The 14,037-nt window shown below is 35.0% G+C and overlaps 2 long non-coding RNA genes across 4 annotated transcripts in view; one reads left to right on the top strand and one right to left on the bottom strand.

The window, feature by feature from the left end:
* LOC146403586 (uncharacterized) overlaps positions 1 to 14,037 on the bottom strand; it is a 403,397-nt gene that overhangs the window by 319,752 nt on the left and 69,608 nt on the right. The window lies entirely within an intron of this gene.
* LOC146403587 (uncharacterized) lies at positions 1,034 to 8,012 on the top strand. Its single transcript, XR_014804495.1, has 3 exons — positions 1,034 to 3,676; positions 4,538 to 4,738; positions 5,475 to 8,012. It is a non-coding gene; the product is annotated as an uncharacterized LOC146403587 (long non-coding RNA).

Genomic DNA, 14,037 nt, shown 5'->3' with positions numbered 1-14,037 from the left:
AAACGTCAAGCATTGTCCTGAAAAGCTGATTTTGGTATACTTCTCCAAAGCCTTTCACCTGATTGCTGATTACTTTGCAGGCATATTGACCTTCTGTCATTCTTGAGATGCTTTAAATTCCTTCCTACTTTGGGGCCTTCACACATATTGTCCTTTTCCTGGCAAAATGTCCCCCTTTCTCTCACTACCACTATTCACCTGGCAGATTCCCGGTCACCCTTTACATGACAGATTATCAGGGAAGAATCCTCTGACCATTCAGCTTATATTAGTTCCCCTAATTATACTGATGTGGTGCCCTGTATTTTCTTGATAGCACTAATCATAATCTATAACTTTATATTTACTTGCTTGATTACTTAATTCTACAATAGAGATTCACATGGGCAGTCTGTTCCGTTCATCACTAAGCATATGGTGTCAACCACAGTGCCTAAAATATAATACATGCTCAATAAAAAAAAAAATGCTGAAATAATAAATGAGTGCATCACCAATGTTCAGAGACCCAAGAAATTAAGTCAAAGGAAGAAAGGCTTTCTGTATTAGGTCTTTCAGTGTGCCATGTATACTATGTCACACAAATATCTAATAGTATCAGTCTAAGTTCTATAGAAGACACAAAGATGAATCACATGGTTGGAAAAGGCAGATATGTAAGCAAAAGTATATAATAATTGGCAGAATAAAATGAGTTGTATGACAGAAGCACAACACTCAGAAGGAGTAACTAAATTTGTTTCATAGACCTGGGCAAGACTGGCCTATGAGGTGCATTTAAACTGGGCCTGAATGCTATATAAGATTTCCGTAGTAGGACATAGTAAATATTGAAGTTTCTGACTTAGCTCATAGCCTCTTTCTGTTAAACTGATTTCCTCACTTTAAGGTCAGTCAAGACACTTATTAAGGGAAAACAAAATAAAACAAAATAGATCTCGGCTTTAGCCCACCAACCACAGCTAATTGGATTTGAATTGATATCCTGATCCAAGAGGGTCAATCAAGTTTTCCTTGCCTGAGATTTGTTATTGAGACTTAAAAACTCCTGGCAGTTAATGGCAGGTGCTGGACCTATTAGAACATGTTCACTTAGACCCTAAGATGACTATATTACCATTTTGTCTTGAGCACAGAGAGGCAGAAAAGGCTGTTCTAGGTGTAAGGACAAGAGTGAAGAATATGTAAGAAGCAAAGATTGGGGGGTGTGGGTGTAAGGAGAGAGAGAGAGAGAGAGAGAGAGAGAGAGAGAGAGAGAGAGAGAGGGAGAGAGCGCTGCGGCTATGTTTCTTTATGATTTTCCAGATTCTATTTTCAGTGCCTTGCAGGATCCCATTTCCTTTCATTAAACTAATGTGCCTCGATTATTACAATTATAGAGTCTTTTAAAAATTTATTTATTTTTATTGAATTTTTCCTTTTTCTTTTTCTTTTAGGGCTGCAACCTGTGGCATATGGAAGTTCCTGGGCTAGGGGTTGAATCGCAGCTGCAGTTGCCAGCCTATGCCACAGCACAGCAATACCAGATCCAAACTGCATCTACAACCTATGCCAGTTTGTGGCAATGCTGGATCCTTAATCCACTGAGTGAGGCTAGGGATCAAACCTGGGTCGTCATGAAGACTATGTCAGGTTCTTTAACCCGCTGAGCCACAATGGGAACTCCTTTATTTTTTATTAAACATAGTTGACTTACAATGTTGTACCAACTTCCACTGCACAGCAAGTGATTCTTTAAATTATTATTCTGCACCATGGTCTGTCTATCCCAAGAAATTGGACATAATTCCCTATGCTATAAAGGAGGATCTTATTGTTTATCCACCTAAATATTGAGAATTTTAAGACAAATGAAAAGGTTGGGAAGGAAATTATAAAAAGAAGAAAAAGCGATGAGCAAATTTGTCGAAGAAAGCATAACATATATGAAGATATTAATCTACATGTTTTCTTTTTTCATTGATCCCATTTTGGATACCAAGAAGATAAATAAGTTATTGATAAAAATCTGGTGACTAAACTACCAATGTGGAAAAATAAAAATTTAAACATAAAATAATGTGTGAATTATATTTCCTAGCAATAATCTGTATGAAAGGGTGGAGAAAGCTCTAAAATTAAAGTTATACCCATCAGTTGGGTTGTAGTCTTTGCTTTGCCACTGACAAGTTACACAATGCTTGAAAAGTTACTTGATCTTATAAGCTTTGGCTGATAAAGGACAAAAGTATGTGGGATCTATGGGCCCATCTAAGTTAAAAGAAATAATGGATACAACCAAAAGAATTTTTATTGTCTGGCAGTTTCTAGTTTCTTCACTTTCTTTTGTACTCTGAAGTTGATGGTGTGCTCAGATTTCAGGTCTGAATTTAGGGGCAAAATGCATAAATCATGATTCTGATTCTTGAACTTATCGCAGAAATAAATAAATGGTATAAAAGAGTCATAGAAATAAATGATGATGCAGAAAGATTTTTTTTTTTTTTCTTTTTAGGCCTGCAACCGCAGCATATGGAGGTTCCCAGGTTAGGGGTTGAATTGGAGCTGTAGCTGACGGCCTACCCCACAGCCACAGCAACATGAGATCCAAGCCACATCTGTGACCTACACCACAACTCGAGGCAACGCTGGATCCTTAACTCACTGAGCAAAGCCAGGGATTGAACCTGCATCCTCGTGGATGCTACTCAGATTCATTTACTCTCAGCCACAATGGGTTCTCCTGGAAAGATGTTTTTAATAATGACATGAACAACATTCCAAGGAATTATTTGTGATGGTGAGAAAAGGCTTTAGAGAGGAGGTAACATCTGAATTGGACCATAAGAGAAGGACTTTCCAAGCTGAGGAAAAAGTATAGGACTGTTCCAGTTATCAAGTAGCCTTCGGGGTCCAAACTCACCCTTCCTTCACTGCCTCCAACAATGGAGATGACCTCTTTGCTAATTGTTTGATGCTAAGTTTTATCAGTGGTATGTACTGGGGAGACACTGGAGACATTGTAAGAGGTAAAGGGTTTGGCTTCCTCATTTCAGCATGCTTGCTGAACAGGTGCTCTTGTGGCTTTTTCAGCTTTTGGCTCTTGTAGTGCAGGCAGCTCCCCTAGCACCTGACTCCTGCAGTGAACCACAGGTAGCAGCACTCAGAAGCCAGGACCTGCTATGGGTTATTTTACAGCAAAGAGTCTCTGATGAGACACCTCCACATGAATGGTTTCCCTGGTAAGTTCCAGACAGCGAATTTCCAGCAAGTTCCTCCAGTGACCTCCATCTTCAATGAGCCATGGCCATGTCCTTTCCAGTGAGGCCTAGATCTCAGCCTTGGGAGCAGGGGCTTGTTGCTTGTATGCTATATCTCAGCCCTGGAGGGGATGACTGCTTTTTATAGCTACTATTCCTACGCCATTTTGAGTTCACTTTACATTTTCCTAGCCAATTCTTCATCACTGAAATCCCCTGTGATAGTTGGTAATTCTTTATATTAAACTCGCCCTGTTTCTCTTATTGATGGGACACTTCCTGATGCAAGACAGAAGCAGAAGAGCTTCAGAACAAGCAGCACATTCAGGAAAGGATGAAGAACAGTCCTAGTGAAATGCTTCTGGTGCGTAGATGAGCAGGATCCACTCCTGGGAAGGTAGCCTGGAGCTGGAGAATGAAGAGATATGACTGCCATGGTAAGATACTCAAGCTGGGAATGGATGGTTTACTCCTCTGCTTCCGAAGTACCTCAAAGCAGTGTAGAGGATGAATTTTGAAGAGAGCAGAGACTGGAAGCAAAATAATCCTTTTTTGGGGGTGGTGGAGGTATTTCTACAATTTAGGAAACATGAGAAGGGCCTGAATGAAAGCCCTGACAGTGACAAATGGAGAAAGAGGATAGAATTAATAAAACTTGATAGGTAGATGGAGAATTTTCTTTTTTTAAATTTCTGTTGACTTTCTAGATTTGAGATTTCTAGTTTGGATGACCGAAGGGATGTTGATTTCATAATTGAGATAGTAAGTTAATAGGACCGAAAGTTTTGTGGGCACAGGAAAGCAATACCTTTTTGTTTGTTTGGGGGTACACTGATTTTAAAGAGACCACTATATTTGAGACAAGAACAAAACAATGGGTATCACTCTGTCTTCTTCAAAAATACTGAACAACAATTCCTCTGTTCAGCTAAGCTGAGTAGCAATTCATCCAGTTTCTAAAAGTTTAAAAGATTTATGTGAGGTTTTTGTCCTTGAAATATGTTCCTTGAACATATTCCTCCATGCATTCTCTACTTTGGATTGCTTCATAGGGTTTGGAATTTCTTCAAACATCTTATGGATGACAAGCCCGCAAAATACAGAAAGCAGTGAATATTTCACTATTTTTTAACATCTGTATTTTAGTAGAGTAGATTAAAAAGGAGAGTCCTAATGAATAAAGGGTCAGAAGTAATATCCCTCTTCAGCTACATACTCACACTATGGATTTTGTCTCATAGCACTTCAGTAAGCAGTTTTCTGGGGTTGTTAATTCTGCCAAATATCTGCAATTCCAGAAGGTTGTGTTCATTCCCTGAGTACTTTGGTAACAATCTGAACCACAGTAACCTTCAAGGGATCGAAGACTCAGAGTGAAGCACTCAGAAGGAACAATGTGTGTGCACAGACTGCGGCAGAGCATGCTGGAATGCGGCACTGGCTGGAGCTGACAAATCACCTTGCGCTGCCAGGGTGCTGGACGCAGCCCTTTCCCTGAGGTGGGCAGCTGATAAGCAAGCAAAGAAGCCTTTAAAGGCTGGTTTAGGATATTAGCATCAGGCAGTGACGGAATTGCAAGGCAGCAGCTGCCTGTGGAACATACCAATGTGGAGTGCATGGTATTTCTTTAGAATGCCATTTTCTCTGATGAGTCAGGAATTTATAAGGGGGCATGTGGCTTGTGGTTCATTAGTGTGATTTAACTTGAGAAAAGCAACCAGTAATATGTTTTATGAGAATGGCTTAACCATATTCTTCTCTTTTCTCTATTATTTAATTGCTAATTGGTTAGCTCTTTAATTCTTACAAAAAGCAAATACATATATGCACCCCCCCCCCCAATTGAGGAACAAAAGCCCAAACTTTAAAGTGGTAATTATTAAAGACAGGAGAAGATTCACTTTCCTGTAATAAGGAGCGCACAATCGTGATGTATACTATCTTCTCTCTGCAAAATGGAATGAACATATGATATACAATGTGTCTGAGTACACTGTTTATTAAGATGGGAGTGATGCGTGCATTACCAGTCTGATTACTTTTTTGTTCAATGCTGTGTGTGCAATCAATTTTGCCTCTGTGTGTGTGTGTGTGTGTGTGGGAAAGATTAAAAATAAGTTTCAATAAAATTTTCTAGTAATGAAACAAAAACATTTTAAGATTTTTTTTTTTTTTTTAAAGAGTTCACAGGGTGGTTTGAGTTAAGCTTTGCTTTTGCCATTTCTCTCCCTTTAGACTTGAACTTGATGAACTGCCACACCTAGAATTCCAGTGAAAAGAATTTGAGGAAGAATTCCAAGCAGGCCCATCTAATGTGGGTTGTCAGTTCACTGAGAAACTGCCTCCTTGTTTTATTTTGACCGTGTTGATTTTCTCATCTCTCATGATACAATTCATTTTTGTTATTTCTTCACTTTCTTTTAGGAGACATTTATATGTTGGATTAAGGGTCCCTGAAATTTTTGCCCCATGCTAATACATTTCAGTTTCTTTGGGAGTAACTACCCAACCGCAAATTTAAAGAGTTTTTATGTAATGGTAAATCCAGATACAACCCACTCATTCCCCTTGGAAATCCAAAGGCCAAGATTTTTTCTGCTGATTCTCTGATATAGCCAGTGGTGGAAAATGATTTAACCTGGCTCATTGGAAGCCCTTTCTCCCCCAGGACTGTTCACAGAGCAACTGCTGCAGGGACACAGTGCATGATGTATACTCATCTCAGTGGTAATGTACGGTCAGACTATTTGTGCTATGAGGAATTTTAGGTGTTTCCAGCTGCCTTTTCTCTCACAACTGCCCAGGTGCCACCCATTCCCAAGCTTAATCTTCTTAGACTTATCACATATTTACATAGTCTAAAAGGACATGTGTACAGTTATCTATTGCTGAAAAACAAACTATCCTAAAACTCAGCAGCTTAAAATAGCAGCCCCTTCATTACCTCTGCATCTGTGGGTCAGAAATCAAAGTCAGCATACTTGTTTCCTGGGGCTGCTATAACAAAATGCCACAAACTGGCATGTATTCTCTCATAATTCTGGAGGCTAGAAGTCCAAGAGCAAGGTGTCAGAAGGGCTATGCTTTCCCTAACCTCAAGAGGAATCCTTCCTTCCTTCTTCCTGGCTTCTGGGGGTTTGCTGTCAAGCTCTGGTGCTCCTTGGCTTGCAGCTGCAAGACTGCAGTCTCTGCCTTCACCATCACATGGCGTTCTCTGTTTTCACATGATGGTCTCTTTGTAAGGATACCAGTTATATTGGATTAGGGGCTCAACCTACTCCAGTATGATCATCTAAACTAATTATATCTGCAATGACCCTATGTCTTAGACAAGCCACGTTCTGAAATACTGAGGATTAGGACTTGAGTTTTTTTGCATAGAAGACAATGTAACACATAACAGCAAGCAGCTGAGAAAATATGAGAAATCACCCAAGACATAAGCCATAGTTTGTTGGTGCTCAGGACAGAAATCCTATCACCTCGGCTGTATCCTATTTACTCTACACAGGTCAGTAATTTCAGCCCACGTTCACAGGATATTACAGGAGCATGAACATCAGGAGGAAAAGCTCAATGGAGGCCATCTCAGGGCCTGCCTATAAATATTTGATTTTAATTTTTTTCAGGTTTTATAAAAATGGCATTTTATTGTATACATCTTTTGAGACAAGTTTTTATTAATTCAATAATATATATTTAAAATCATCCATATTTTAATATATAGTTATAATTAATCAGAAATAAATTTATATTTATTTATAATAAATTTTTATTTATTTATTCAGTTTTCTATTGATGGACATTTGGACTCTTTTCAATATCTTAAAAAAATCTTTGTTTTTTTAACATTTTTAGCATTAATCACTTATTAACTTGCTCTTACTACATATAAAACTATATCAAAACTAGTGAAGTGGGATTTCTTTAGTTCCATTAGTTCATAGAATTAAGGATCTGCAATCAAAATACCATGTTCCCAAATCATATAAAATAATTCTCTCTGTGTGGTTGTGGCATCATTTTGATAGATGATTAGGTTCACTTATTTACATTTGTTTTCAAGTTTTCAGGATTTTCTTTTCTCTTTTGTTCATATTATTTTTAGAAGTTGTCAGCATTTTCTAAATTCCAAAATAGAATTATACAGCAAGGTATGTTGAGAGTAATCTTCATTACTACTCCCTCTTGCCCTTACAGGTAACTGTTGCAGTTTTTGGTTTTCCCACTAGCAAATCCTTTTGCAAATACAAGCAACATAAACACATTCATATAGAAAACTGCATTTCCTCACTTTCTTTCATAAAAGGTGGCATACTCTTTAAATTGTCCTGCACCTATTTTTTTTTTTCACTTAATAATACACTCTGAATATATGACTTGTCAGGGAATAAAGACCTCATTATTTTTTACTGTAGTATATAAATATTACTCTTTGTATGTTCTATAGTTTATCCAGCCAGTTCTCCACTGATGGACATCTGGATTGTTTACAATATTTTATTACTACAAATAACACCACAATCAATAACTGTTAAATTTCTTTTTTAATTTTTACTCTTCTTTTGGAAAGTACTACTGGGTATTTTGAGAAAGTGTCTTATTTCCGGACTTCCAGGCATTTTCCTCTTTTAAGAATATACTTTGAATATTAGTTTACTGTTGGACGCATGTATTGTAAATGATTTCTCACACATTCTTCTGTCCATGCTTTTATTCAGTGGTGCCTTTAGATAAACTTTTGATAGAGTTTCTAACTCTAATCAAATCAAACATCAAGCTTGTTAGTGCTTCTTGTGTTCTGTATAAGGAATGTTTGCTCCAAAGTGGTCCAGATGTTACAGCTTCAGATGAATAAAAAAACAAAGGCTTCACTGCCAATTACTTGTTTTAAAAGAATTTTAAAGAATCTAAATTCAGAAAGAAGTAAAGCCCAGAAATAAATGATGACCAAATAAAATGGTTAATATATAACTAATATAAAACAAGAATAATCTCTGATATGTGGGGTAAAAAATAAAACTAAAATAATAAAAAAAAATACCATGCAAATATACCTTGATCAACTTTAAAACATTCTGAGAACTTTATACTGTGTAGCATAGGTATTAAAATAGTATTTAACTTTTGATAGTGTTGAACTAAATACCTATGGTTTAAAAAAAAGGGCTGAGCAATAAAATATTTCTCAATAATTTTTGAAGTCCTAAAATAAAATAACTGCACTGACCACAGTGGAAGATTTGAAAATCAAGCAATATACTTTTAAATAACCCATTAGGCAATATTCTGAGGTGAATGAAATTAAATATGACATCAGAACCTGAGGGATACAGCTTAGAGGAACTTGTAGACCTAAATGCAGATAAAAGAGAAAAATAAATGCCCAAAATAAATTACATTTGCTTACATACCAGAAACTGGGAAAATAATTACCTTCCACAAAAAAATTTTAAAAAAGAAGAAAATAATAATGAATGATGAAAGTATAAATTGATGAAATAAAAAGCAAGCATATATTCAAAAGTACAAAAAAGAAAATATTTGATTATTTGAGAAGATTAACAAATTGCTAAATCCAAGAAAGACTTAAAAAGAAAAGAGAGTAAACATTATCAGTTATAAAAAAAGGAATACCAGTACAGATTCTATTGGCATATGGAGATATTCTGAAAATATTTTAACATGCACACTGTAGGACCACAGATCACAACATATGTGTCATTTTGTATCAAAAGCCATTTTGGAATTAAATCTATTTAAGAAAATGCTTCAATTAGGAGAAATTAAGAAGAAAAAATATTTCCTTGAAACAATTCTCTATTTAATAAAGAAAAACCGCCTTATTTACCTAGCAGTAAAGGAAAATGAGTTATTCTATGTTGTTCAATTTTCAGAGACCTGTGTCAAATTAATATTTTATTTCTGTTTTTATTTGAAATACTTCAAAAATATTATTCTATTTTCTGTCCTCTTTGTTTCACAAAATTACATTATGAAAAGTGTGAAATCTACAGCAATGTTGAAAGACTTTTATAAATATTCAGTATTCATCACTATACCCGCCATGTAGATTCTATTATTGATGTTTTATGATACAAGCTATAGCATGTGTTGATCTTATATTTGCCAACCATTAAGGCATCTTATATTTGGTTTATTTCAAAGTAAACTGCAGGTATCATTATACTTTCCATCAAACACTTCAGTACATATTATCATTATCTATAGTATATTTTTCTTCCATAGTAAAATTTATTTACAACAAAATGCACAAATCTCAGTGTACATTTGCTGAGTTTTGACTAATGTATGTACCTATATAACTCAAACACCTATTAAGTTCTAGAATATTACCATTTTCCAGAATGTTTGCTCATGTCTTTTCCTATTCATTCTGTACCTTCATCCATCCAGAGACAAATTTTCCAATTGTTTGCCACCATATATTATTTACATTTATCACTAAGTTATGTTACACTACATTATAACATATTATTTACATTTTCAAGGTTGCTTTGGAAATTTAGGTATTTAGTATTTGCACAATCAGTTCATCAATTTCTATAGAAAAGTCTGTTGGCACTTCATCAAAGAAGATAAACAAATGGTCAATAAACACATGAAAAAGTGCTCTACATCATTACTCTTTAAGAAAAAAAAAAAACAAATTCAAACTACAACGAGGTACCCTTACACATCCATGAGAATGGCTACAAATTAAAAAGTGTGACAACTCCAAAGGCTGGTGAGACTTTGGAGCAAATAGAAATCTCATACACTTCAACAATAAAATGCCACAATGAATTTTGAAAAAAGGTTTCATATAAAAAAAAAAAAACACATTAACCTATAACCCAGAAGGTCCACTCACAAAAAAATGCAATAAAAATATACTTTCACAAAAAGATGTATGCAAAAATGTCTGTATCAACTTTATTCATGATAGCCAAAAATCTGGAAATAGATAATGCATTCATTAATAGGATAATGAATGAACAAACTGCAGGTATTCATTTGATGAAATATTTCTCAACAATAAAAAGGAACAAGCTACTTGTACAAATATCACATGAATGAATCTCAAAATGTTAAGAAAAATATCACAGAAGCCTTATACTAAATACTGCAAGATTCTATTTCTATGAAAAATTTTATATGGCAGCATTAAACTTTTTTCTAATCTTTATGACTTTAATTTTATCGTCATATTGCAATTATTAGGACTTCTAATACCATGTCAAATATAAGTGCTGAGGGCAGGAATTTTTGCATTACTACCAAACTTAAGAAGAAAGCATTCAATCTTTTGCCATTAAGTATGAGGTTAGCAGTAAGGTTTTTTTCATATTTTTTTCTTTTTAAATATCATTTGAGGAATCTCCCCTTCAGCACTTGAAGAGTTTTCATCATGAATATATGTTAAGTTCTGTCATTCTTCCTGCATCATTGGAGTAATCATGTCTTTTTTTCTCTTTTTAATATATTAACATGGTAAACTGATGAATATTAAAAGAACTTTACATTCCCCAAATAAACTCTACTTCATGATGCATTCTCCTTTCATATGTTACTAGAATGAATTTTCTACTATTTTGCTACGTGTTTTTGCATCTATTCATGAGGGAGTACTGGTTAAAAACTTTTTTTCTTATAATGTTTCCTTGCCACTTTTTTCTTAAAACATTTATTTGGTAGTGTTTGCATAAAATTGGAAATACTTCTTTCTTAAATGTTGGATAGAACTCAACATTTAAAGCACCAAAGAATGGAATATTCTTCGTAGGAGAAATTCAATCTCCTTAATAGATATATGGATAATCACATTTTCTGTTTCATGTTTTCTTCAATTTTGATAAGCTGGATTTTTTAGATAGTTTGTCTGATTCATCTAAGTTGTCAAATTTGTTGGCATAAATATACTACTCTTACTTGTTTTCTAATTTCTATAGAATCTGCTGTGATAGTCCTTGTTTATTATTTATCTGGGAATCTATTTTCTGACTTTTTACCTTGATTAGTCTAGGTAGGAGCGTATCAATTTTGCAGATCTCAAATCATCAATTTTTGGATTTTGTCATTTTTTTTTCTATTCTAATTTTTTTCTCTAATTCTTATTTCTTTCCTTTTACTTTGGTTTATTATGCTTGCTTTTTCTATCTTAAGGTGGAGGCTTACATTATTGGTTTTAGATCTGTCTTCTTTACTAATAAAAGCATTTAGAGTTATAAATTTCTCCAATCACTGTTACAGCTGCATGCCTCAGTTTTTGATAGGTTGTAGGTTTTTTTTTTTGTTATCCTTGTATTCAATATGCTTTATAATTTTCATTTCAATTAATTATTTGACCAATGGATTATTTGGAAATGTTTTAATTTTAATTATAATTTTTATGTCTGTGACAAGGCACTTATTTTCTGTTTCGGTGAATCGGGAGTTTCACGGAGTTCTTTTATTAGTTTATTAGTTTTACGGAGTTTTTTTATTAGTGTCTCATGAAGTTCCATTCTAGGTGTTGACTATTGTTGATTTCTCATCAGTAGTTCAGAGTTGTCTTCCAAATTCCTGTGGCTATGGGAAGTTATCAATTTTTGTGGTTGTTGAATTGAGAGCTTCAGGATTTTTGCCAGTAGCTAGAGGCCACCCACAGTTCTTACAGGTCATCACAGTTCCTTGCCATGTGGGCTTCCCATCATGGCAGCATACTCATCAAGCCACCAAGGGGAGTCTCTCTAGTCTCTCTACTGAGTTACTGAGTATCTTAGTTAGGTGGACAGTTTTATATATATATGTTTTATTCTAGGACAATTTCTTTGCAAATTGAGATTTTAAAAAAATTACTATAGTTGATTTATGCCAATTTCTGCTATACAGCAAAGTGACCAAGTCAAACATCTATATACACCCTTTTTCTCATATTATCTTCCAACATGTTCTATCACAAGAGACTGGATTTCTATCATGAGAGTTCCCTGTGCTGTATAGTAGGATCTTATTGCTTCTCCATTCTAAATGTAATAGTTTGTATCTAGTAACCCCAAACTCCCAGTCCATTCCCATTCTCTCTCTCTCTCCCCCTTGACAATCATAAGTCTGTTCTCCATGTTTGTGAGTCTGTTTGTGTTTTGACTGTATGTTCATTTTTGTCATATTTTAGATTCCACATATACGTGATAACATATGGTATTTGTCTTTCTCTTTCTGACTACCTCTCTAGTTGCATCTATGTTGTGGCAAAAGGCAATTCATTATTTTTCATGGCTGAGTAGTACTCCATTGTTTATATGTAACATTTTTTCTTAATCCCTTCATCTGTTGATGGACATTTAGGTTGTTTCCATGTCTTGGCTATTGTGAGTTGTGCTCAAGGAACACAGGGGTGCATGTATATTTTTGAATTGTAGTTTTGTCTGGATATATTTCCAGGGGTGGGATTGCTGGATCATATGGTAGTACTATATTTAGTTTTCTGAGGTACCTCCATACTGATTGTACCAATTTACATTTCCACCAACAGTGAAGGAGCATTCCCTTTTCTCCACACCCTCTCCAGCATTTGTTATTTATAGACTTAGTAATGATGGCCATCCTAACCAGTATGAGGTGGTACTTCATTGTAGTTTTGATGTACATTTCCTAATAATTGTTGACGTTGAGCATCTTTTCATGTGCCTATTGAACATCTGTATGTCTTGAAGAAATGTCTATTTCGGTCTTCTGCCCATTTTTGATTGGGTTGGTTTTTAGTTGTTCAGTTGTATGAGTTTTTTGTATATTTTGAAGATTACACTTTTGTCAGCTGCATTGTTTGCAACTATTTTCTCCCATTCTGTCAGTTATCTTTTCTTTTCTTGCTTTTTTATTGTTTCCTTTGCTGTGCAAAAGCTTGTAAGGTTGATTGGGTCCCATTTTGTTTATTTTTGTTATTATTTCTATTGCTTTGAGAGACTGACCTATGAAAACATTTGTACAGTTTATGCCAGGGAATGTTTTACCTATGTTCCTTCTCTTCTAGGAGTATTATGTATGTCTTTAAGCCATTTTGAGTTGATGGTTGTGTATGGTGTGAAAGTGAGTTCTAGTTTCACTAATTTATATGCAGCTGTTCAGTTTTCCCAGCACCACTTGCCAAAGAGTCTCTTTACCATTTATATTCTTTCCTCCTTTGGCAAAGATTAATTGACCACAGGTGTCTGGGTTTATTTCTGGGCTCTCTATTCTGTTCCACTGATTAGTATGTCTATTTTTGTACCAGTACCACACTGTCCTGTTTACCATAGCTTTGTAATGTCACCTAAAGTCTGGAAGAGTTATGCCTCCTGTTTTTTTTTTCCCTCCTCAGACCTGCTTTTGTAGTACTGGGTCTTTTATTATTCCATATAAATTTCTGGATTGTTTGTACTAGTTCTGTGAAAAATGTCATTGATGATTTGATTAAATCTGTAGATTGGCTTGTGCAGTATGGCCATTTTAATATTAATTTTTCCAATCCAGGAGCATGGGACAATTTTCCATTTCTGTGAGTCCACCGTGTAAAAGCTTTTTAGTTTAATTAGGTCCCATTTGTTTATTTTTGTTTTTGTTTTCATTATTCTGGGAGGAGGATCAGAAAAGATATTGCTGCAATTTATATCAAAGAGTATTCTGCTTATGTTATCCTCCAGGAGAGTTATAGCATCTGGTCTTATGTTTAGGTCTTTAATCCATTCTGAGTTTATTTTTGTGTATGGTGTTAGAGAATGTTATAATTTCATTCTTTTATATGTAGTTCTCCAGTTTTCTCAGCAGTAATTATTGA

The sequence above is a fragment of the Sus scrofa genome, chromosome 5 (assembly GCF_054392235.1).
Source record: "Sus scrofa isolate SSC_HxYL_T2T_F1_AM1 chromosome 5, Sscrofa_HxYL_maternal_Yorkshire_Landrace_v2.0, whole genome shotgun sequence".
Taxonomy (NCBI): Eukaryota; Metazoa; Chordata; class Mammalia; order Artiodactyla; family Suidae; genus Sus; species Sus scrofa.
The sequence above is the reverse complement of the archived record's forward strand: the minus strand, read 5'-3'. Positions and strand labels throughout refer to the sequence as shown.